The sequence below is a fragment of the Pituophis catenifer genome, unplaced genomic scaffold, assembly GCF_029215685.1.
Source record: "Pituophis catenifer annectens isolate HBS135680 unplaced genomic scaffold, rPitCat1.0.hap2 SCAF_1, whole genome shotgun sequence".
Taxonomy (NCBI): domain Eukaryota; kingdom Metazoa; phylum Chordata; class Lepidosauria; order Squamata; family Colubridae; genus Pituophis; species Pituophis catenifer.
In genome coordinates, this window is record NW_027256881.1 from 6,029,986 (window position 1) to 6,052,335 (window position 22,350).

Below are 22,350 nucleotides of genomic sequence, written 5' to 3' on the forward strand. Positions count from 1 at the left end.
GTTTCATCTTCAGGATCTGGCCTTCTAAAGAGCAGTCAGGGTTGATCTCCTCTAGGACTGACCAGTTTGCTCGCCTTGCAGTCCAAGGGACTGACAGGAGTCTTCTCCAGCACCAGAGTTCAAAGGCCTCAATTCTTTGGCGCTCAGCCTTTCTTATGGTCCAACTTTCACAGCCATACATTGCAACTGGGAAAAGCATAGCCTTGACTATATGCACTTTTGTTGGCAGGGTGATGTCTCTGCTTTTTAGTAAACTATCTAGATTTGCCATAGCTTTCCTCCCCAGGATCGAGCGACTTTTAATTTCTTGGCTGCAGTCCCCAACTGCGGTGATCTTGGAGCCCAGGAAAATAAAATCTGTCACTGCCTCCATTTCTTCCCCATCTATTTGCCAGGAATTGAGAGGGCCAGATGCCATGATCTTAGTTTTCTTAATGTTGAGTTTCAAGCCAACTTTTGCATTCTCCTTCTTCACCGGCATCAAGAGGCTCTTTAGTTCCTCTTCACTTTCTGCCATTAGAAAAGCATAGGATCCTATGAACACCTCTGCCTATGGGGGTTAATCTCATTAAAAGCAAATAGGCAATTATTCTTTAGACCAATGCTTTTCAAACTTACTTGGCAATTTTTAGATCTGTGGACATCCCAGAATTTCATTGGCTGAAATTCTGGTAGTTGAAATCCACAGATCTGAAAGTTGCCAAGTTGGAAAAACTCAAAGTAGACATCAACAACTTTTATTTTGCTTCTACTGAAAAGAAGGACAAGGGGTGACATGATAGCAGTGTTCCAATATTTGAAGGGCTGCCACAAAGAACAGGGGGTCAGCTTATTTTCCAAAGCACCAGAAGGCAAGAGAAGAAACAATGCATGGAAACTAATGAAGGAGAGAAGCAACCTAGAACTAAGGAGAAATTTCCTAACGGTGAGAACAATTAACCAGTGGAACGACTTGCCTCCAGAAGTTGTGGGTGCTCGATCATTGGAGACTTTTAAGAAGAGACTGGATAGCTATTTGTCTGAAATGGTATAGTGTTTCCTGCTTGAGCGAGGGGTTGGACTAGAAGACCTCCAAGGTCCCTTCCAATTCTGTTATTTTATATTCTATGCCTTAACTGTCTTTCTGTTACAAGCTAGCTGTCCATGATTTTGCACTCTTTCATGGCTCCTAAAAGGAATTCCTTCTCGAGGTCAACATTTAGCCTTGTCTTGTTTCAAACATTTTGCTTCCCCTCTTGCCAGCTTCACCCACCTGAGGCCTTCGTTTGGGAGCTAATGGTAGTGTCAGAAATCAGAAAGGCTGCAGATAGACCCACGCACCACAAAAGCAGGACTTTCAGCTGGCCTGCCTCATCCTTAAATTAGGGATTTTTTTTTTTTACTTTGAAAGAGGTTTCAAAAGCAAATGCCTTTGTCAAACGTGAACAGCCAGGAGGAAAAAAAAAATGCACAGAATGTTTCTGTGCAAGCGGCACTGTGTAAAGCCACAAATCCGGCTCTATCTCCCGGCTGCAGCTAATCCTTGCTTTTCCTTGCCAAGCTCGGAATCTGTCTGTTCCTTGATCCTACCCGCCCCGCTCCCTTTTCAAGAAAACGTTCCCTGCCTTCCTCCCTCCCTCTCTCTCTCCATTCATCCATCCTTTTCTGTATTTCTCGCCCATTTCCTTTCCTTTCCCAGTCTTGGAAAAGATCAGGGATGCGAGTTTGCCTGAACCAAAAAGAACGAGGATTGGGTTTCCTTCTGATTCCTTCTTATTTGATATTTTTATTTTTCCCCAGGTAGCATCATCTCTGCCATTTAAATAGAGGATTGTGGATTGTCTCAGCGGCCTGATTTTTATCCAGAAAAGCGAAGCCCCTCCTCCCCCCCCTCCGCCTTCAAACTCCCCTCTTCTGCCATTGACCCATAAATATGTTCCAGGGGTGAAATGTAAAATGTGTTACTACCGGTTCTGTGGGTGTGGCTTGGTGGGAGAGGGGTAATGTGACTGGGTGGGTGTGGCCAATTTTTTATTTTTATTTTTTAAACTTTTCAAAGCATTCTTTCTAATGCTTTGAAAAGCCTCTCTGCCGATTAGGCAACTCAGCTGGGATCATCAGAGATTTTTCAAAGCATTTTTTTTACCACCTCTTCGGCCAAGAGGTTGCAGAAAAAAATGCTTTGAAAAGCCTCTGAGGATCCCAGCTGAACCGTGCGATCATCAGAGGCTTTTTTTTTTACTTTTAAAAGCATTTTTTCATCCGAAGAGGTTGTAGAAAAAATGCTTTTAAAAGTAAAAAAAAAAAAAAAAGCCTCTGATGATTGTGCGACTCAGCTGAGCATGGGGGGGGGGCGGCACAGGGATTTTTGCTACCGGTTCTCGGAACCACCCGCCGCCATCGCTACCGGATCGGGCGATCGGGTCCGAACCGGGAGCATTTCTACCCTGATGTGTTCCAAAGTGAACCTTAAAAAAAAAAAAAGAAAATTGGGAGGAACCATTAACTATCAATCTGTTCCTTTCCTTGTACAGGTAATCCTTAACTTACAGCAGTTCATTTACTGACCTTTCCTGAACGCCATCACTCTGCTAAACAAATAATTCCCTCAACACTGTCAAAACTATTTACTAAGTCCGCATTACTATTAATCTTCTCATCGTTCCCACCACCCATCTCCTTCCACTTATGACTCTATGACTGTAACTTTGTTGCTTGTATCCTTACGATTTATATTGATATTGTTTCCTGATTGCTTATTTGTAGCCTATGACTATCATTAAGTGTTGTACCTTATGATTCTTGATGAATGTATCTTGTATTTTTATGTACACTGAGAGTGTATGCACCAAGACAAATTTCTTGCATGTCCAATCACACTTGGCCAATAAAGAATTCCATTTTATTTTTTTATTTTTTTTAATTTGATTTATATGCCGCCCTTCTCTGGAGACTCAGGGCGGCTTACAATGTGCTCAGCAATAGCCTTCATCCTTTTGTATATTTATACAAAGTCAGCCTATTGCCCCCACAACTGGGTCCTCAATTTACCTACCTTAGAAAGGATGGAAAGCTGAGTCAACCTTGAGCCTTGGCGAGATTCGAACCTGCAGTAATTGCAGGCAGCTGGTCTTAATAACCAGCTTAATAACAGGGTGCCTTAGACCACTGTACTACCAAGGCTCTTATTCTGTTCTATTCTATTCTATTCTATTCTATTCTATTCTATTCTATTCTATTCTATTCTATTCTATTCTATTCTATTCTATTCTATTTTGAAGTTACAATGGGGCTAGAAAAAGTGACATGACCCTTTTCAGCGGTGTGTTTCACATATTCTTACCACCGGTTCGCCATGCCCCCACGCGCCTTACGTGCTTGCGCCCAGCCGGCCGTGCATGCATCCGGCCTTCCGCGCATGCGCCCGGCCTCGAAACTGTGACTAAATAGGATAGCATTAGTCGCTGCTACCGGTTCGCCAGAACCAGTCTGAACCGGCTGAATACCACCTCTGGCCGTTTTGCACACAACCGTTGCAGCACCCCCACGGTCACGTGATCAAACTTCAAACACTTGGCAACTGACTCATATTTATGATGGTTGAAGTCTCCTGGGGTCATGTGATCCCCTTTTGTGATCTTCTGACAAGCAAATTTCACCCCTGCTCTATATAGATCCCTCTATATAGTCCCTCTATATAGATGCAGATGTATACATACATTTCAGAAAGAAGACAGAATATAAAGTTATTCAAATGTATGTATACATCTACACCGCTAAGAGATAAAAAAAACAAAAAAACGAATTGTGCCCAATCTGTGTGCTCAAAATAAACTGGATTACCATGCTGTACCAGCTAAGTGGCTGTGGATAAATACCAGTATGTGTTGCATCCCTATATTAGTTTCCCTGTATTGTCTTTCAGACAATCAGACCCCTTCCTTATGTACTGTACAGGGAGAAAAGGTTAAGCCTTTAATGAAAGCAACCTGTAGAAACAGAAACCTAAGGGTAAAAGATGTTTTCTGTCTGCTACCACTTAATTGGTATCTGACTGATAACACAGAGCAGCTGCATTTATGCAACATATTTAACTAGGTCACCTAAAGATGTAGGAGATGGATTTGGAGGATGACCTTGGTTAGTTTTTATTTGGATTAAGGATGCGGTGGTGACGATGATGCTGTTAGCTCAGCATGTGTTGTGACGACAGCCCTCTGATTCAAAATCCAGGGTATCACGCAGATCTGCAGAATGTTTTACAGTAAATGTCAAGGATGTTGCATAATTGAAGTTATCATAGTATCTACCCCACAGCTTACCTGTTTGACAGCACTCTTTTTTTTTGTCCTAACGTACCTCACAGGGTTGTTGTGAGGAGGACAAAAGAGGGAGACCTAATCAGCTGCAAAAGCACAATATTCCCCCCCCCCAATGGTTGTAGTGTAGGGCAGTGGTGAAATCCGATTTTTTTTACTACCAGTTCTGTGGGCGTGGCTTGGAGGGCATGGTGTGGCTTGGAGGGCGTGGCTTGGTGTGGCAGGGGAAGGATACTGCAAAATCCCCATTCCCACCCCACTCTGGGGCCAGCCAGAGGTGGTATTTGCCAGTTCTCCAAACTACTCAAAATTTCCGCTACTGGTTCTCCAAACTACTCAAAATTTCCGCTACCGGTTCTCCAAACTACTCAAAATTTCCGCTACCGGTTCTCCAAACTACTCAAAATTTCCGCTACCGGTTCTCCAAATTACTCAAAATTTCCGCTACCGGTTCTCCAAACTACTCAAAATTTACACTACTGGTTCTCCAGAACCTGTCAGAACCTGCTGGATTTCACCCCTGGTGTAGCGCTGTCAAACTTGTGGCCCACGGGCCAGATAGGTCATGTGCTGGCTACGCCCACGCCCGGTTTAGCGAAGGGGGAAAAAGTCATGATACATCACATGACACAGCCATGACGATGTGAGTTTGACACCCCTGTTGTAGTGGGTATCTGCATTTATTCTACATAGTTTGGTTAGTTTGTTTTTCAATGTTAACTTCTTCCTACAAAGATCTGACCTATACAGTTCTTTTTTAAATATATAGTTTTATCCTGCCTTTCTTTTCATAGACAACTCAAGGACTGAGGCCATATCAAGAGGCAACCGGACTTACTTTGCTTTCCTTTGAAGATGTTTCAGTTCTTCAAAACCAAAAAAGCTTCTTGGATGGGAAGTGAAACATCTTCAAAGATCCAATTGCCACTTGGAAATCCAATTGCCACTTGGAAAAAATACCTTTGGGACAATTATGACAGAGGTGGGTTTCAGCAGGTTCTGTCTAGTTCTGGAGAACCGGTAGTGGAAATTTTGAGTAGTTCGGAGAACCACCTCTGACTGGCCTTGCCCCCATCTATCCTCTGCCTCCTGCGTCCCAGGGTAATGGGGATTTTGCAGTAATCTTCCCCTGGAGTGGGGAGGGAATGGAGATTTTACAGTATCCTTCCTCTGCAACGCCCACCAAGCCACACCCACCAAGCCATGCCATGCCCACCAAGCCACGCCCACAGACCCGGTAGTAAAAAAAAATTGTATCCCACCGCTGAATTATGACCTGCATTACTGAGAATCTCTATAGACCATATTTCCTTCCTATTCTGAAATGGGAGTTGTTTTTCATTTGTGTGGGGTTTTTTTTTTTTGATTTTTAAACGAATTAATGCGGCAAAATTATCCTCAACTTTTAGCATCTGCCTTCAGCTCAGAATGAATGTATAGGCACTTAAATAGAAGTCCTGTCTCTTATCCTTTTCTGGTCTGGTCTGCTCCAGTAAAGAAAGTAAATAAAAAGATAAATTCAATAAAAAACAAAAAAATAAAGTGGTTACAGCAGTAGCCCAGAAACTAAGATCCTATGAATTCTAGTCCTGCCTTAGGGATGAAAATCACCTGGGTGATTTCAACCAATCACAAGGAGACTGTGAGTTTTAGTTCCGCCTTAGGCATGAAAGCTGGGTGGGTGACTTTGGGCCAATTATCAAGAGATTGAATTCTAATCCCACTTTAGGCATAAAATTATGTTTAATTACATGTATCCATCAAGACACCTCTCCTGCGCGAGCTGCATTGGCTCCCGGTGGTCTTCCGGGTGCGCTTTAAGGTGTTGGTTCTCATCTTTAAAGCGCTCCATGGCTTAGGGCCAGGGTATTTGCGAGACCGCCTGCTGCTACCGATAACCTCCCACCGGCCAATACGCTCTCACAGAGAGGGCCTCCTCAGGGTGCCGTCGGTCAGGCAATGTCGGCTGGCGGCCCCCAGGGGGAGGGCCTTCTCTGTGGGAGCACCCGCCCTGTGGAATGAGCTGCCTCCTGGAATACGATTGATCCCGGACCTCCGTACCTTCCGTAAAGCCCTGAAGACGTTTTTATTCCATCAAGCCGGCCTAGCCTAAATGGTTTTTAATTGGGATTTTAAATTTTATGGATTTGGGGGTTTTAAATTGGGAAGCTAATGATTTAATTCTTTTTAATTATCTTAATTTTTGTATTTGTATGTTTTTTTAATTTTGGCTGTTCACCGCCCTGAGTCCCTTCTGGGAGAAGGGCGGTATACAAATTAAATAAATAAATAAATAAATAAATAAAGATGGAACCATTTCCCCAAGTTCCATACAAAATATTACCCTGAATATGGCGAATTTGAATACAGGTAGCCCTGAAGCGACAGCAGTCATAGAGCCTCCCCATCAGGATTGTAACTTGTGACAGTCATATATCGAGTCCCCCAACCTGGTTTTATGACCTTTTTTGCGGTGGTTGTTAAATGAACCAATGGTTTTCTAAGAGCGCATTTTTTCAGAAAATCGGAAATATATGTCAGCTTTCAGTAAAACAAGCTCGTGTGATTGTATGATGTTGCAAAAGTGGATAAATGGAAAAATGCATAAACGCGGCTTGGTTGTTGAGCACCCAAAATTTGGTCATGTGACCATGTGGGGGGGGATTGCGAGAACTTCAGATCTGGGTTATAAATTCAAATGGTCACAAAGTGACTGGTCATAAATTGAGGAATACCTGTACTATAATGCAGGAGTCCCCAAATCCTGGTCCATAGACTGGCACCGGGCCATGGCATGGCAGAAACCAGGCGATGCAAACAAGCAAAGCCCCATCTGCAGAATGTGAAACCATGCCCCTTCTGGTCCTCAGAAAAACCTCTCCATGGAACTGGTCCCTGGTTCCGAAAAGGTTGGGGGACGTTGCTATAATGTGACCATTATAGAGCTCTGGTGGTGCAGTGGTTAGAATGCCGTACTGCAAGCTACTTCTGGTGACTGCCGGCTGCCTGTAATTTGGAAATTTGAATCTTACCCGGCTCAAGGTTGATTCAGCCTTCCACCCTTCCAAGTTCGGTAAAATGAGGACCCAGATTGTTGGGGGCAATATGCTGACTCTGGATACTGCTTAGAGAGGGCTGTAAAGCACTGTGAGGCGGTATATAAGTCTAACTGCTATTGCTATTGCAGTCTAACTCTGCCCACTGCTAGGAGTTCGATCCTGACCGGCTCAAGGTTGACTCAGCCTTCCATCCTTCTGAGGTCTGTAAAATGAGGACCCAGATTGTTGGGGGCAATATGCTGACTTTGTAAACTGCTTAGAGAAGGCTGTAAAGCACTGTGAAGTGATATATAAGTCTAAGTGCTATTGCTTTTGCTATTATGTGGAATTCATCAGCTGCACTAATCAAGACCTACTTGTATGTAAATTAATGATATATTTCAGTATCAGTCTTGTGGTTCCACCAGATATATTGTTGTTGCAAGTACAATTCTTAGGTTGAAATGATCAGGGCTTTCATTTTCGTGAATGAAAATCCTTTCCAAGGATTTGTGTACCAACCTTGTCTAAAAAGAATTTGTGTTCAAAACTTTGGTATCGTAAACTCCAAAAAAAAAGTTATTTTGTGATACCTCTTATGCTTATAACGTGATGTTTCCCTCCTTGTTGGTAAAGGAAGCTTTCAGAAGGGTTTCCAGAAATGAAAGACAAGGTGATCCCAACTTAAGGTGATCCCAACTTAAGCCAAGTTGATCTGAAATGCCTGGGACTCCCACGTAGGAGCATCAGTTGCCAAGAATTTATACACTTCAACTCAAGAACATTGCCCAACTCTGCTATTTGAACAAAGAGTTCAGGTGTCCAGGAACCAGTGTAGACTTGTTGAAGCGGGCGAGGAAAGACTCTTGCTGAAACATTGGAGAACTGTTTATCATGCGTACTTAGCTAATTTCAGCAGCTACGTAGTGTTGGTGTGGTTAGTACTTGATTGCTTGGGATTTAGCTGTTGACTAGTTTGGAGTGTTTAAAAAGAAACCCAAATCCAAAAAGAACAAAAAGGATAAAGCATTTGCCCATTGGCAGCTGTTGCTATGAGTCAAGCTCAACTTTTTTTTTGTTTGAAAAAAAAACCTGCCCTGCAAAGATGACATTTATTTATTCATTGCATGTCAGGGTGGATAAAAATCAATGATTTTTTTTAAAAAAATAAAAAAAAAATCAGATATTTTTGATTTAAATTGGATTTTTTTGATTTAAATCGGATTTTTTTGATTTTTATTGAATTTATTTTAATAAAAAGCTTTTGGGGTAAAATCGTAAGATAGTTTTCTATTTAAGATACATAAATAATGTAGTTTATTCAGCATGAAATGGAGCTTAGTTATGTAGCATGAGGCTGTATATTCTGCAACACTGGGACTATCAGCGAGTCAACAGTTGCTCTTTAAAAAATATGATTTAAATCGAGTTGATTTAAATCAAGCCTTTTTACTAGTGATTTAAATCATGATTTAAATTGTGATTTAAATCAACTTGATTTAAATCAAATCTACCCTGCTGCATGTATAGGGTTTTTTTTTTGGCCACAGTTCATTTGTAGGCAATTAAGCATACGGATGGATTAGGAAACCGCAGTAGTACTTGGATAGGAAATCCCCAGGGGTTTAGGTTAGATGGGAAGTCAAGCATCTCTGAAGACGCTAATGATGGATTGTTTTTCGTATGGTTGTCAAGCTACCTGAACATGCCTATGCAGACACCAAAAGCTGGATGCAAGGAGTCTCTACTTCTACAGCTTACTTAACAGAATTCCAGAGTTAGAAGGGACTTTGGGCCACAGCCTATTGGCCACTAGGCTGCATGAGTAGCTGGACAGTGTGTGTGGGCGCACATACACACAGCCCTGCTTGAGCAAGCATCACAACGAGGAGTGCGGGCACTCGCAGCTCCACTCGTGCGACTGTTGTCACAGGCGCTTGTGGCCCCCCTTTGTGCAAGTGCTCGCAATGTTTTAACTTCCAGACCTCTAATCATCTTTCTTGCTCTTCTCTGCACTCTGTTTAGAGACTCGACATCTTTTTTATATTGGTTGTTAGTTGCGAAGTTGTGTCTGACCCATCGCGACGCCATGGACAATGTTCCTCCCGGCCTTCCTGTCCTCTACCATCCTCTGGAGTCCATTTAAGCTCACTCCGACTGCTTCGGTGACTCCATCCAGCCACCCCGTTCTCTGTCGTCCCCTTCTTCTTTTGCCCTCAATCTTTCCCAGCATTAGGCTCTTCTCCAGTGAGTCCTTCCTTCTCATTAGGTGGCCAGAATATTTGAGTTTCATCTTCAGGATCTGGCCTTCTAAAGAGCAGTCAGGGTTGATCTCCTCTTTCTTATATAGTGGCGACCAAAACTTGATTCAATATTTCAAGTATGATTTTACCAGCGGTGGGTTTCAAAATTTTTTACTACCGGTTCTGTGGATGTGGCTTGGTGGGCGTGGCATGACTTGGTGGGAGTGGCTTGGTGGGTGTGGCAGGGGAAGGATACTGTAAAATCTCCATTCCCTCCCCAATCCAGGGGAAGGTTACTGCAAAATACCCATTTCTTCCCAATCAGCTGGGACTTGGGAGGCAGAGAATAGATGGGGGCGGGGCCAGTCAGAATTTTTACTAGCGGTTCTCCAAACTACTCAAAATTTCCGCTACCAGTTCTCCAGAACTGGTCAGAACCTGCTGAAACCCACCTCTGGATCTTACCAAGGCTTTATAAAGTGGTACTAATGTTTCATGTATCACTGTAGACTTATAATAGAAAGTCTAGGACCAGCTAGCATTTCTAACTGCAACACGTCTGCAGCTCTTGGATCAGAAAACAGGCAGGAGATTTTTGGCAAGTTTAACTCCTTTCAGAATGTGAAAAGAGACTTCCTTTGTCCCCCGTCACCCCCCCCTCCAGCTGCCCCATTCAGTTGTCCTGAGAGAAGCACCCTGCCAGCTTCCGAGCTAGAATCACGAATTGCGTTTGTGGTCTCTTGCGGAAAATGATTGAGAATTTCCAACTGCGCAAGGCCCAGACCAAATGAAAAAAGCTTTGAATGAGGCACGTAGGAGCCTTTTACGGGTAAAACCTGTCTGAATGCCAAATGTTGTGAATGAAGAGTTTTCCATGGCTTGGTTTGCGTAGGAGAAACATGTGTTTAAGAACTTGGAAAGAGGTGCTGGTGGACAAATGCAGGAAGAGGACAATATGGCTTTGATCTGGGGCTGGGGGCTGGCAGCAGGCATGGCAGATGGGCATCTGTGTATTGCTTAGGCAGGCTTGTGTGTGTGTAAGAGCTGAAATAAGTTAGAACAGGGGTCTAACTTATTTCAACTCCCAGAATTCCTCAGCCACTGAGAGGGAGTTGAAGTCCACAAGTCTTAAAGTTGCCAAGGTTGGAGACCCCTGAGTTAGAAGAAAGCATTTAATACCCAACAATTTTTGTCACGACTTTGAAGTTAGTCTCATCATAAATAATATTTATTTCTCCCTAGATTATTTTATTTCAAGGAGCAAGGAGGAGAATTATTCCTCATCTTGTTGAGAATTGATAGCTTGGTTACATGTGCAGCTGTTTTCTAGTGGAGTTCCATGTTTTGAGAACGTATCTGCCAGAATACCAGATGTTCAGCAAAGATCTTTTAAATGCCACCGGTGAGCTTCCCAGAAGTGTGGGAACTGGGTATGTCTCTAGTCTAATGAAGAGAAGGACTGGCAGTGATATGTGAGCAGTCTTCCAGTACGATCTAATCTACAGTTTGATGTCAATTTTATAAATAAATTTTATAAATTTTATAAATTTTATAAATAAATAAATAAATAAATAAATAAATAAATAAATAAATAAATAAATAAATAAATAAATAAATAAATAAATAAATAAATGTTATAAATAACTACCATTGTAGTATCTTCTCCACAGTCATTTGATCAAAATTTGGAAGCATGGCAACTGGCTCATATTTATGACAGTCACAATGTCCCAGGCTCATGTGATCAATCCCCTTTTGCGACCTTCTGACAAGCGAAGTCCATGGGGAAACCAGATTCACTTAACAACCATGTTACTAATTTAACAACGGCAATGATTCACTGAACACCTGTGGCAAGAAATGTTGTAAAAGGGGGCAAAACTCACTTAACGACTATCTTGCTTAGCAATTTTGGGCTCAATTTTTGGCCCAAAGTCAAGGACTACCTGTACCTTGGAGATGTTCCTTTCATTGAAGGCAATCTGCCATCAGGTTAACGTCCCTTTACTTCCCAGCTAATGATGCTATTCCAAAACCATCTTGGCACATTTCCCAGTTTGCAACAACAAAGCTCTGGAGATTTATGAGGAAACGTTCAATCTTCTTGGACTCTTCCCTGAAGTCAGATCCAAAATTGAGAATCATAAGCTGAATAAACATTTGTCCCTCAGAGAAAGACTCATTCTAAAGTGAGCTTTTAATTGCAAAGACAGGAATCTCCCACATGTCAAGGCAAACCAGGGTCTGGTTTGCACTTCAGAAAACCACAATGTGATTTGTTTGCTTTTAGCATAATAGATAAGCCAATTCATTCAGCTTTGTCCTATGTGCAAACCAGCTGACTATGATACGTTCTGTTCAGCGAACTATGCCTCGAAATCTAATTTATTGGGATCTAGCTGTTCTAAATTATTGCCATTGACTTAAGGTGTTAAACTGGGATTAAGAAGATCTAGAATTAAGTCAGTCTTCAAACATGGTAGCCAGGGGTGGGTTCTACTTTTTTTAAAAAAAAATTGATTTATATGCCGCCCTTCTCCGGAGACTCAGGGCGGCTTACAATGCATTAAGCAATAGCCTTCATACTTTTGTATATTTATACAAAGTCAGTTTATTGCCCCACAAACTGGGTCCTCAATTTACCTACCTTAGAAAGGATGGAAGGCTGAGTCAACCTTGAGCCTGGGGAGATTCGAACTAGCAGTAATTGCAGGCAGCTGAATGATAATAACAGGCTATTAGTCTGCTGCGCCACCAGGCTCTTTATTTAACTTTACTACCAATTTGCAATGGGAGCACATGTGATGCTCGCTTCGCTCACACTTCTGTGCATGCGCTGATCACCCGTGATGATGTCGTGGCAGGTGGGCGGAGCCTCCCGCCGGTTATACTACCAATTCTATAGAACCAGACCGAACCGGGGGGCAACCCACCACTGATGGTAGCTCACCTTGAGAGTTTGGGCTCCTATCTACAAGTAGTCCTTGACTATGACCATAATGGAATCTGCAGATCATTCCGTGGTCGTAAGGTGAATGTTGTGGTTGTTAAGCATCTCCATGGTCACTTAATCAAAAATTTGGAAGCATGGCAACTGGCTCATATTTATGACGGTTGCAGTGTCCTGGGGTCATGTCATCCCCTTTTGCGACCTTCTGACAAGCAAAAGTCAATGGGGAAGGCAGATACACTGAACAACCATATTACTAACTTAACAACTTCAGTGAGTCCTGCTGGAGAAGGGCGGTATACAAATTAAATTAATTAAAACAAATTTACTTATCAACTGTGGCAAGAAAGATTGTAAAATGGGACAAAACTCACTTAACAACTGTCTTGCTTAGCAATTGTGGACTCAATTGTGGCCATAAATTGAGGACTACCTGTACAAAGAAGTTCTGATGTGGTTAGCTGTTTTTCTTACTTTTTGTTTGTTTGTTTGTTTGTTTCTATGCAGTGGACAGGATGCGGTGGCTCAGTGGCTAAGATGCTGAGCTTGCCGATCGAAAGGTCGGCAGTTCAGAGGTTCGAATCCCTAGTGCCACGTAACTGGGTGAACTCCCGTTACTTGTCCCAGCTTCTGCCAACCTAGCAGTTCAAAAGCACGTTAAAAAAATGCAAGTAGAAAAATAGGGACCACCTTTGGTGGGAAGGTAACAGTGTTCCGTGTGCCTTTGGCGTTTAGTCATGGCGGCCACCTGACCACGAAGACATCTTTGGACAGTTCTGGCTCTTCAGCTTTGAAACGGAGATGAGCACCGCCCCCTAGAGTCGGGAACGAACTAGCACATATGTGTGAGAGGAACCTTTACTTTTACCTTATACAGTGGACAGAGTTGTTCTGCGATGGACAACTTCTTTCTCCTCCTCCTCTAGCATCATCCACATGTTTGAATTTTTTTTAGAAGACCTTCCTAGGACCTTTTTGGTTATTAGGATTGTTCTACAATCTAATTTCCGACAGCATTCATATGACGAGAGCAATTAAAGCTAGAGCAATGGCATTTGCATGACGTGCTAATTATGTGATTGTTGCTTGGTTCATTTATGGTTCAATGCCTTGTATAAACCTCAAAAATGGGTCATTCCATGACCAGCTTAAATACATTCATGGGAACAGATCTCTCAAAAGCTATTGAGTTACGGAGCATCGATGTCAGGGTAAGATCGTTTGTGTGTGTGTCAGACTGATGAAAGCTGTGTTTTGATGCCAACTCCCCGCTTTTTCTATATGATTGGCAATGTCCCATGCATGTCTCAAACCTGAATCAAATTTGATTGCCTACTTCCAGTTGTTTCTGGCCATTCAGTTTTATTTATTTATTTTATTTAGCATATATGGCATCTACAGAGGTCATGCAATCACTGGTATACAACCTTAACAAAACACATTATACATACAGACACAAATATAAGTTTAAATAAAGCCTCAGCAAATATACTTGAGGTAATCCTCAACTTAAAACTGTTAATTTAGTGACCGTTCATCTTCATTCATTTTGTTTTTTTGACTGGATTTTGCCCACGTCCATAAATTGCATGCAATAATATCTGAAATGACTTAGATTAAAACATGTGGGGTTGTTTTTTTGTTTTTTTTGCAGGTTGCTATGCCTTTTTCTCCATCCTTGTGGACAGACAGTGGAAGAATCTCTTTCTCTGCCTTGACCGGAAACAGTTTGTTCAGAATTATTGGAGGAATGAGACGGTGACGTGGCCCTGAAAAATCTTTTCCATGTTCAAAATATACTTCTGAAGGTATGGATTTTCAACTCTTACTTCCTAAAATTCCAAGGTTTATTTGTCAGACTAAGACAGGCAGTTATTTTAAGGCAGGGGTGTCAAACTCAAGACCCCAGGGCCGGATTGGCCCATGGGGTGTTTAGATCTGGCCCGCAGGGCCGACCTGGAAACAGCAAAGGACCGGCCTACGGTGCCTCTGCCAGCGAAAATGGAGCTGGGGAGGGCCGCACATGGCCCTCCCGAGCTCCGTTTTTGCTGGCAGAGGGTTGCAGGAGGCCGTCGCAGCCGAAAACAGAGCTTGGGAGCCCATTATCGCTGGCAGAGCTCTCAGGCCACCACAGTCGCCCCCAACACGAGTGACATTGAGCTGGCCACGCCCACCCCGGCCTTCCGAGGTCAAACACAACCCTGATGTGGCCGTCAGTGAAATCAAGTTTGACACCCCTGTCTTAAGGAGTTGGTATTGGTGGAGAGTCAGGGGTTACAGGAATGCCTGCTGCTTCTCTCTACCCTCAAACGGATTCCCTTAAGTACCTCCAATGTGGAGAAGGTTGAGTTTCCCCCAATCAGTTGTAAATGGACAAATGCAAAATAGATTTAAGAAGGAAGAATGAACACCTTTAAGATAAACCATAATACAGGTAGTCCTCGAGTTACAACCATTTGTTTAATGACCGAAGTTACAATGGCACTGAAAAAAGTCACTTACAGCCTGTCTTTACACTTACAACTCTTGCAGCATCTCCATGATCAAGCGATCAAAATTTAGGCCCCTGTCAACAAGCATGAATTTATAACTTGCTTGTGATTGTCATTTGTGTCCTTCCCAACTGGCTTTCGACAAATAAAATCAGCTGTGGAAGCCGGATTCGCTAAACGACTGAGTGATTCACTTGACAAGTGCAGTGATTCACTTAACAAACATGGCAGAAAAAGTCATAAAATGGGGCACAACTCACTTAACAGCCGTTGTTGTTCAGCAATAGAAACTCTGGTCTCAACTGTAGTCGTAAGTTGAGGACTACATGTACTGCCCTTCTTCTCCAGTGAGGCTGTGGCATCATCCAGACATGGGTTGCTACAGTCGGATCTGCCTAGAGACTGAATCATAGTTTTTTTGGCCACGCCCCTTGCTCCTTCCTAGTCCTTGATTTACAATAGTTCGTTTAGTGACCCTTCAAAGTTACAATGGCATTGATAAAGTGACTTAGGACCATTTTTCGCAGTTACCACCTTTGTAGCATCCCCTCGGTCACGTGATCAAAATTCAGATGCTTGGCAACTGGTTCATATTTATGACCGTCGCTTTGTCCCCTTCTGACAAGCAAAGTCAATGGGGAAGCCAGATTCAGTTAACAGCCAAGTTGCTGACTTATCAACTGCTGGGATTCACTTAACAACTGAGTCAAGAAATGGGGCAAAAGTTGCTTAACAAATGTCTCACTTAACAACAGAAAATTTGGGCTCAATTGTGGTCGTAAGTCGAGGGCTACCTATACAGTGGGCCGTATATGTAATGACAGTATCACAGGGATAGAAATAGAATACTTTGAACACATCAGGTAATAAAACTGATAATTATGCAAATCAAAACAGCAATATTCTTGAAGAGTTATTGCCATCCCATGGTGCTCTTCACTAGAGCTCATTTACTCCATAAAATACCTAAGAATATTCCAGTCAAGGGCTGCAGTTAGATTAGGAACATGATTAGCACAAGAAGAGAATTTTAGTGCATAAGACATTCATACGATAAGAGGGCATTTATTTAATTATAACATTTACATAGCCGTCCGTCTTATGTCCAATTGTTTTCTCATGGTGTTAAACCTAATTTGCCTTTTAAGTTCTGCTATCTCTTTTGAGTTTTGAAATCTCCTGCGTGCCGCTTGTTGGAAATGGAATGATTTTTGTTTCCTCTTGTGGATCTGAGGTATTTATTTTGGATCTAAGCTGTAGACTTTTAATATGTCCATTTAGAAGGGTTTATTATTATTATTCCAGTCTTCTAAGCTGTGGATTTCACCTCTTGATAAATTGTTCAGGAGTGTTTGGGACCTAACCAGTGGTGGGATTCAGCTGGTTCGGGCAAATCGGTTGTTAAATTGCTGGCTGGCCCCGCCCCACCCCTTACAGGAGTCCCCACGCGCCCTGTTTTGGCTCACAGGTAAGTGCAGGGAGGCCTACTAGGCCCAAAATGGGGTGTGGGGGGTACCGCGTGCCCCCCGCACCCCTTTTTTGCTCCCAGGAGACCGAGTGCTCTTGTCACGACCCCTGGCCGTGCCCACCATGGCCACGCCCACCCAGCAGGTCATTAAGGCAGCGAACCGGTTGTTAAATTATTTGAAACCCACCATGGACCTAACAGAAAAGCACGGTGCGAGTGTCAATGAAATGGGCCTATTAGTTCTGTATTGAGATGCTGCAGAACAACCTTGGATTTTATTTATTTATTTATTTATTTATTTATTTATTTATTTATTTATTTATTTATTTATTTATTTAATTTGTATACCGCCCTTCTCCAACAGGACTCAGGGCGGTGAACAGCCACGGTAAAACATAACATATAAAATTTAAAAGCAGTTTAAAAAACATTAAATAATTTTGGCTATCCATTTGTTGGAAGAAACATCCTTCTAGGTTCTGCTCCAAGTGGGGAAACAGACACTGGAAACATGGAGACTGCTTGGAAAGATGGTTTAATGGTGGACAGGATCACATGGCTTGAGTTCCTGAACAGAAAAGGGGCAGATACAGTAAATCCTCGGGTTTTTATGCTCTCTCTGGCTCTGCATTTCTTGGGGCCCCGAAAGAGTATCCTGATTGGTTGTCAGACTCCCAGGGGGTGGGGGCCTTGCTGGCTGATGGTCACATGTGCTTCCCAGGTCACATGTGGTGAGTTTCTGCTGCTATTGTGTAGAGGGCTAATCCCATCTTTGGCAATTCCTACTATGGCTCTGCCTGAAGGAGGCAGATCTTTGTTATGTAGAATAGACTGGCCCAGGCCTTAATGGCCCATTGACAAAGGGTGGGGGGCAGGAAGGTGGGAGCTGCTTTGTCTGTAAAATATGCTTCTCCCAGGGAAATATAATATTCTGCCTTTTTCATATTTCCTAAAATATTTCACTCTTCCAGGAAAGGGGTGGGTGCTAACTTCCTACACATTTAAAACAACCCGGATTAAAACCAATTACAAATTAAAACCGAAGGGATGGGATCAAGCCAGCCCGGCTAGGTGAAAAAGATGTGTTTTCAGGGCCCGACGAAAAGTCCGGAGATCTGGTATCGTGCGATTACTGAGAGGAAAAATATATTGCACAGAAATGTTTTAACTAGTTAAGGTTGTTGAAAAAAAAATAATAATAATGGAAGATTGAGTGAAGAAATATTTTGCCATCAGTAAAATTATCCCATTTTCTCCAGTGGCTTTTAAAAAATTATGATCTTTAGATCATGATAATTTATTCAAAATGAATTTTCACATGGCCCAAAGCAATCATACTGGTTTAGTGTTGACTTTGAAGAGTGATTTCCTCTCCTTGTGTTAGAGGGCCATATCCTCAAGGAATGCCTATAAGTGCCATTAGTTCTAAGGGTCCCCAAAACAAACAAACATACACACACACACACACACACACACACACATACATACATACATACATACATACATCTTTTCCTTGTATGATTGGTTCTAGAAATAAACATAGGCTGGATTTGGATATGCAGATACTTTGTCCTTGAGGCTTGGAGTGACTCAACTATAGTCAATAAAACAATTATCTGGATCTTCTTTCTGTGTGTTTTCTATCAAGTCTCAGACAGCTTAAAATTGTCTTTAATTGTTCTAGTATTAAAGTACAACACAATGTACTTAAAGTACTACAATACAGTCTTTTCAGCAGTTCCAAGTAGACTCCACACCCATTTGCACTACTCGGGTGACCCTGAGGACACAGATAAACCCCCAAGTGGCCTCAACGACTCTCTAAAAAGAATGCAAATGACCGACTGTCTGCAAGGAATATAAATCTTTCCATTCCCCACCATCCAGTCAGAGCTGAAGAAGCTTCTTGGATGAGAAGCGAAATTACTTCAAAGAAAAAAAAAATGGAAAGTCCAGTTGCCTCTTGAAAAAGCACCTTTGGGACAACCATGACCTGGATGACTGAGAATCTCCATAGATGTATTAAAGTAGACTTTTTCATTTAGATAGGCAATCGGCTACAGTAATTTTACCATGAGTACGTCAAATTCACTTCACTGTCCACTGTCTTAGTCAGGTGACTCATAAGGAGTGGGATCAATTAACATCTCTTGGCTGCTTTAGGTTGCTGTGGGCATGACACATATTTTCCATCCATCCCCTGGGCACTGATTTCATTCTGCTCTGAGCTGTAGGAGTATGTGGCTCTTTCAAAACAGACAATTTCCTAGACTGGCCTCTGAAAGTTGGACTCTCCTAAGCCGCCACGGATAAGCAGTAGCCATGATTTTGTGAGTGCATGTTACACAGTGAATCAAGTTACAGGAAGTCCTCAACTTAACAACCATTTGTTTAACAACCATTCAAAGTTACAATGGCACTGAAAAATGTGACTTACGACTAGTCTTCACGCTTATGACCCTCAGCATCCCCATCAGTGGTGGGTTCCTCCCGGTTCGGTCCGGTTCGGCCGATCCGGTAGCGGTGACAATATGACATCACCGAACCGGTTCTCCCCCCCACCCCCCCACCCCCACGTTATTCTTACCTTTTATTTGGTCCCACCCCCAATCTATTGCTGCCTCCTGAGTCCCAGCTGATGACTAGAGGGAAAAAAACTGTTTAAACTCTTGTGGCGGGGCTTCAAAGGGCCGTCCTTCAGCTGATCAGTGTTAAAAGCAAACAAATGAGTCGGGTCGTAAGTGCGAGGACTGGTCGTAAGTGCGAGGACCTTCCAGAAATGACTCTGACCACCTAGCCACGCCCACCTAGTCACATGACCTCCAAGCCACACCCACAAAATAAGCCACGCCCACAGAACCAGTAGTAAAAAAATTTAGAACCCACCCCTGATCCCCATGGTCACGGGATCAAAATTTGGGCGCTTGGCAACCAGCATGTATTTACAACTTGTTTAGTATCCCAAATGGGATTGCCATTTGCAGCCTTCCCAGGCGGCTTCACACAAGCAAAGTGAATGGGGGAAGCCAGATTTGCTAAATGGCCCCATGGTTCCCTTAACGGCTGCAGTGATTTGCTGGCAAAAAAGGTCATTAGTTGAGGACTACCCGCTGTGATGACCCGTGGCGTGGCATGAAACCAACACAGCCAGAGAACTGGTCTAACTCCTCTTTAGTGATCCAACTTTGCCCCCAAACGTGTTTACTACAAGTCCTGGAGCAAAGCTCTCACATGCACCTTCTACAGCCTCTGGCTGCAAGTAGTCCAGTAAGCAAGGTTAGCCATATAGTAATCAGGGCCAGCAGTCCAGTAAGCAAGGTTAGCCATACAGTAATCAGGGCCAGCAGTCTAATAAGCCAGGTTTAGCTAAACAGTAACCTCCAGGCGTCGGCAAGTGCACACAAGGTTCCACGCTTGTTCCCGACAAATGCCCCTCCCAACAGCACCTCCTTACATCTCAATCCCCAGGTGTGCCTTGTGAAAGGGGGGCTGGGCATTCTCCTCCCTTGTAGCCGGCTCGGTCTGCGTTGTTCTCTCCTTCTCTCTTCTCTGCGTGCTCTAGGATCAGGAGGGGATAGTCCTGGCTCTTCGCCTGGACTCTGTCTCTCCTGCTCCTCCTTGTCTGCAATCCTTTCTAATCCTGAAAAGCCTTGCCCGGACTGATTCTGCCCTTCCCCAGTTTCCTCCAAGGCCAAGGGAGCTGCCCTCTCGATCTCTGTCGGCACTTGTTCCGGCTCAATTTATGTACACATTTGACTTAAAAGGCAGATTTAGGAATTAATCTCGTTTTTAAACCAAGGACTATCTATCTCAGTGATGGCTAACCTTTTCTGGGCCGAGTGCCCATGCAAATCCCCTGCGCATGCGCTCCACCCGCCCTGAATGTGTGTGCAGCCCCTGCATGCACCCCCCGCACCCCCGCGCATGCGCACGTGGTCCTCCTGCACGCCCTTGCCCCCCTGTGCATGAGTTCATGGCCCCCCACATGCACCCCCCCCGCACATGGCTAACAGAAACCCGAAGACCAGCTGGCTGGCGGGAGGCACGCACAGATGTGCAGCGGAGCTGAACTGGGACGACAGCTCACGTGTCATCAGAGAGGGCGCTGCCTGCCACCTCTGACACACGTGCCATAGGTTCACCATCACGGACCTCTATCTTTAAATAAATATTTTAAATTCTAACCAGAATTGAAATTTTATTAAGCCATCTGTCTTTAGGTAGAACAAAGTTTTCCTGTCCTGAGGATTCCTGCTTTTGAGTAATAATGTTTGTATCCTTTAGTCCACAAAATCTGCCTCACTTTATACAGGTAGTCCTCAATTTACAACATTATGCTTAGTGACCGAAGTTCCCACGGCCCTGAAAAAAGTGACTTAGGACCATTTTTCATACTTACGACCATTGCAGTATCCCCATGGTCACGTGATTTACATTCGGATGCTTGACAACTGACTCAGTTTATGACGGTTGCAGTGTCCCGCGGTCATGTCAGGGGTGAAATGCTCCCAGTTCAGATTGGATCACCCGATCCGGTAGCAATGGAGGCGGGTGGTTCGGAGAACCGGTAGCAAAAATCCCTGCCCCCCCAATGCCCAGCTGAGCCGCACAATCATCAGAGGCTTTTTTTTTACTTTTAAAAGCATTTTTTCTACAACCTCTTCAGCCAAAAAAATGCTTTTAAAAGTAAAAAAAAAAAGCCTCTGATGATTGCGCGGCTCAGTTGGGATCATCAGAGGCTTTAAAAAAAAAGAAAGCCTCTGCCGATCAGGCAAGTCAGCTGGGATCATCAGAGGCTTTAAAAAAAAAGAAAGCCTCTGCCCATCAGGCAAGTCAGCTGGGATCATCAGAGGCTTTAAAAAAAAAGAAAGCCTCTGCCCATCAGGCAAGTCAGCTGGGATCATCAGAGGCTTTAAAAAAAAAGAAAGCCTCTGCCGATCAGGCAAGTCAGCTGGGATCATCAGAGGCTTTAAAAAAAAAGAAAGCCTCTGCCGATCAGGCAAGTCAGCTGGGATCATCAGAGGCTTTAAAAAAAAAGAAAGCCTCTGCCGATCAAGCAAGTCAGCTGGGATCATCAGAGGCTTTAAAAAAAAAGAAAGCCTCTGCCGATCAAGCAAGTCAGCTGGGATCATCAGAGGCTTTAAAAAAAAAGAAAGCCTCTGCCGATCAGGCAAGTCAGCTGGGATCATCAGAGGCTTTAAAAAAAAAGAAAGCCTCTGCCGATCAGGCAAGTCAGCTGGGATCATCAGAGGCTTTAAAAAAAAAGAAAGCCTCTGCCGATCAGGCAAGTCAGCTGGGATCATCAGAGGCTTTAAAAAAAAAGAAAGCCTCTGCCGATCAGGCAAGTCAGCTGGGATCATCAGAGGCTTTAAAAAAAAAGAAAGCCTCTGCCGATCAGGCAAGTCAGCTGGGATCGTCATTTTATGACCTTTCTTGCCAGTTAAGTTAGCGACAAGGCTCTTAAGGGAATCTGGCTTGCTCATTAACTTTGCTTATCAGAAGGTCACAAAAGGGGATTATTACATGACCCTGGGACAGTGCACCCGTCATAAATATGAGTCAGTTGCCAAATGTCTGGATTTTGATCATGTGACCGTGAGGATGCAGCAATGGTCATAAATGTGAAAAACTGTCAACACTCACTTTTTTCAGTTCTGTTGTAACTTCAAACAGTCACAGAACGAACTGTCGTAAATCAAGAACTATCTGTGGCAAAAAAAAAAAAATTAAAAATCAGGAATTTCTTCTGCAAACTCATCTCGAGTTCTGCAAAACTTCCGAAAAGTCTTATATAAGGGAGGCTGGGAGAGATATTGATATCGGTTTTCTATATTATAACATGGCTTACTCCTTTTTAAAAC

The 22,350-nt window shown here is 43.3% G+C and overlaps 1 protein-coding gene across 3 annotated transcripts in view; it reads left to right on the forward strand.

The window, feature by feature from the left end:
• The window catches only part of CUEDC1 (CUE domain containing 1), a 108,862-nt gene that overhangs the window by 49,871 nt on the left and 36,641 nt on the right, over positions 1 to 22,350 (forward strand). For all 3 annotated transcript variants that reach the window (XM_070945349.1, XM_070945365.1, XM_070945357.1), the window contains exon 2: positions 14,184 to 14,337. The gene's annotated coding sequence lies outside the window, so the exon portion shown is untranslated. The remainder of the gene's footprint in view (positions 1 to 14,183; positions 14,338 to 22,350) is intronic.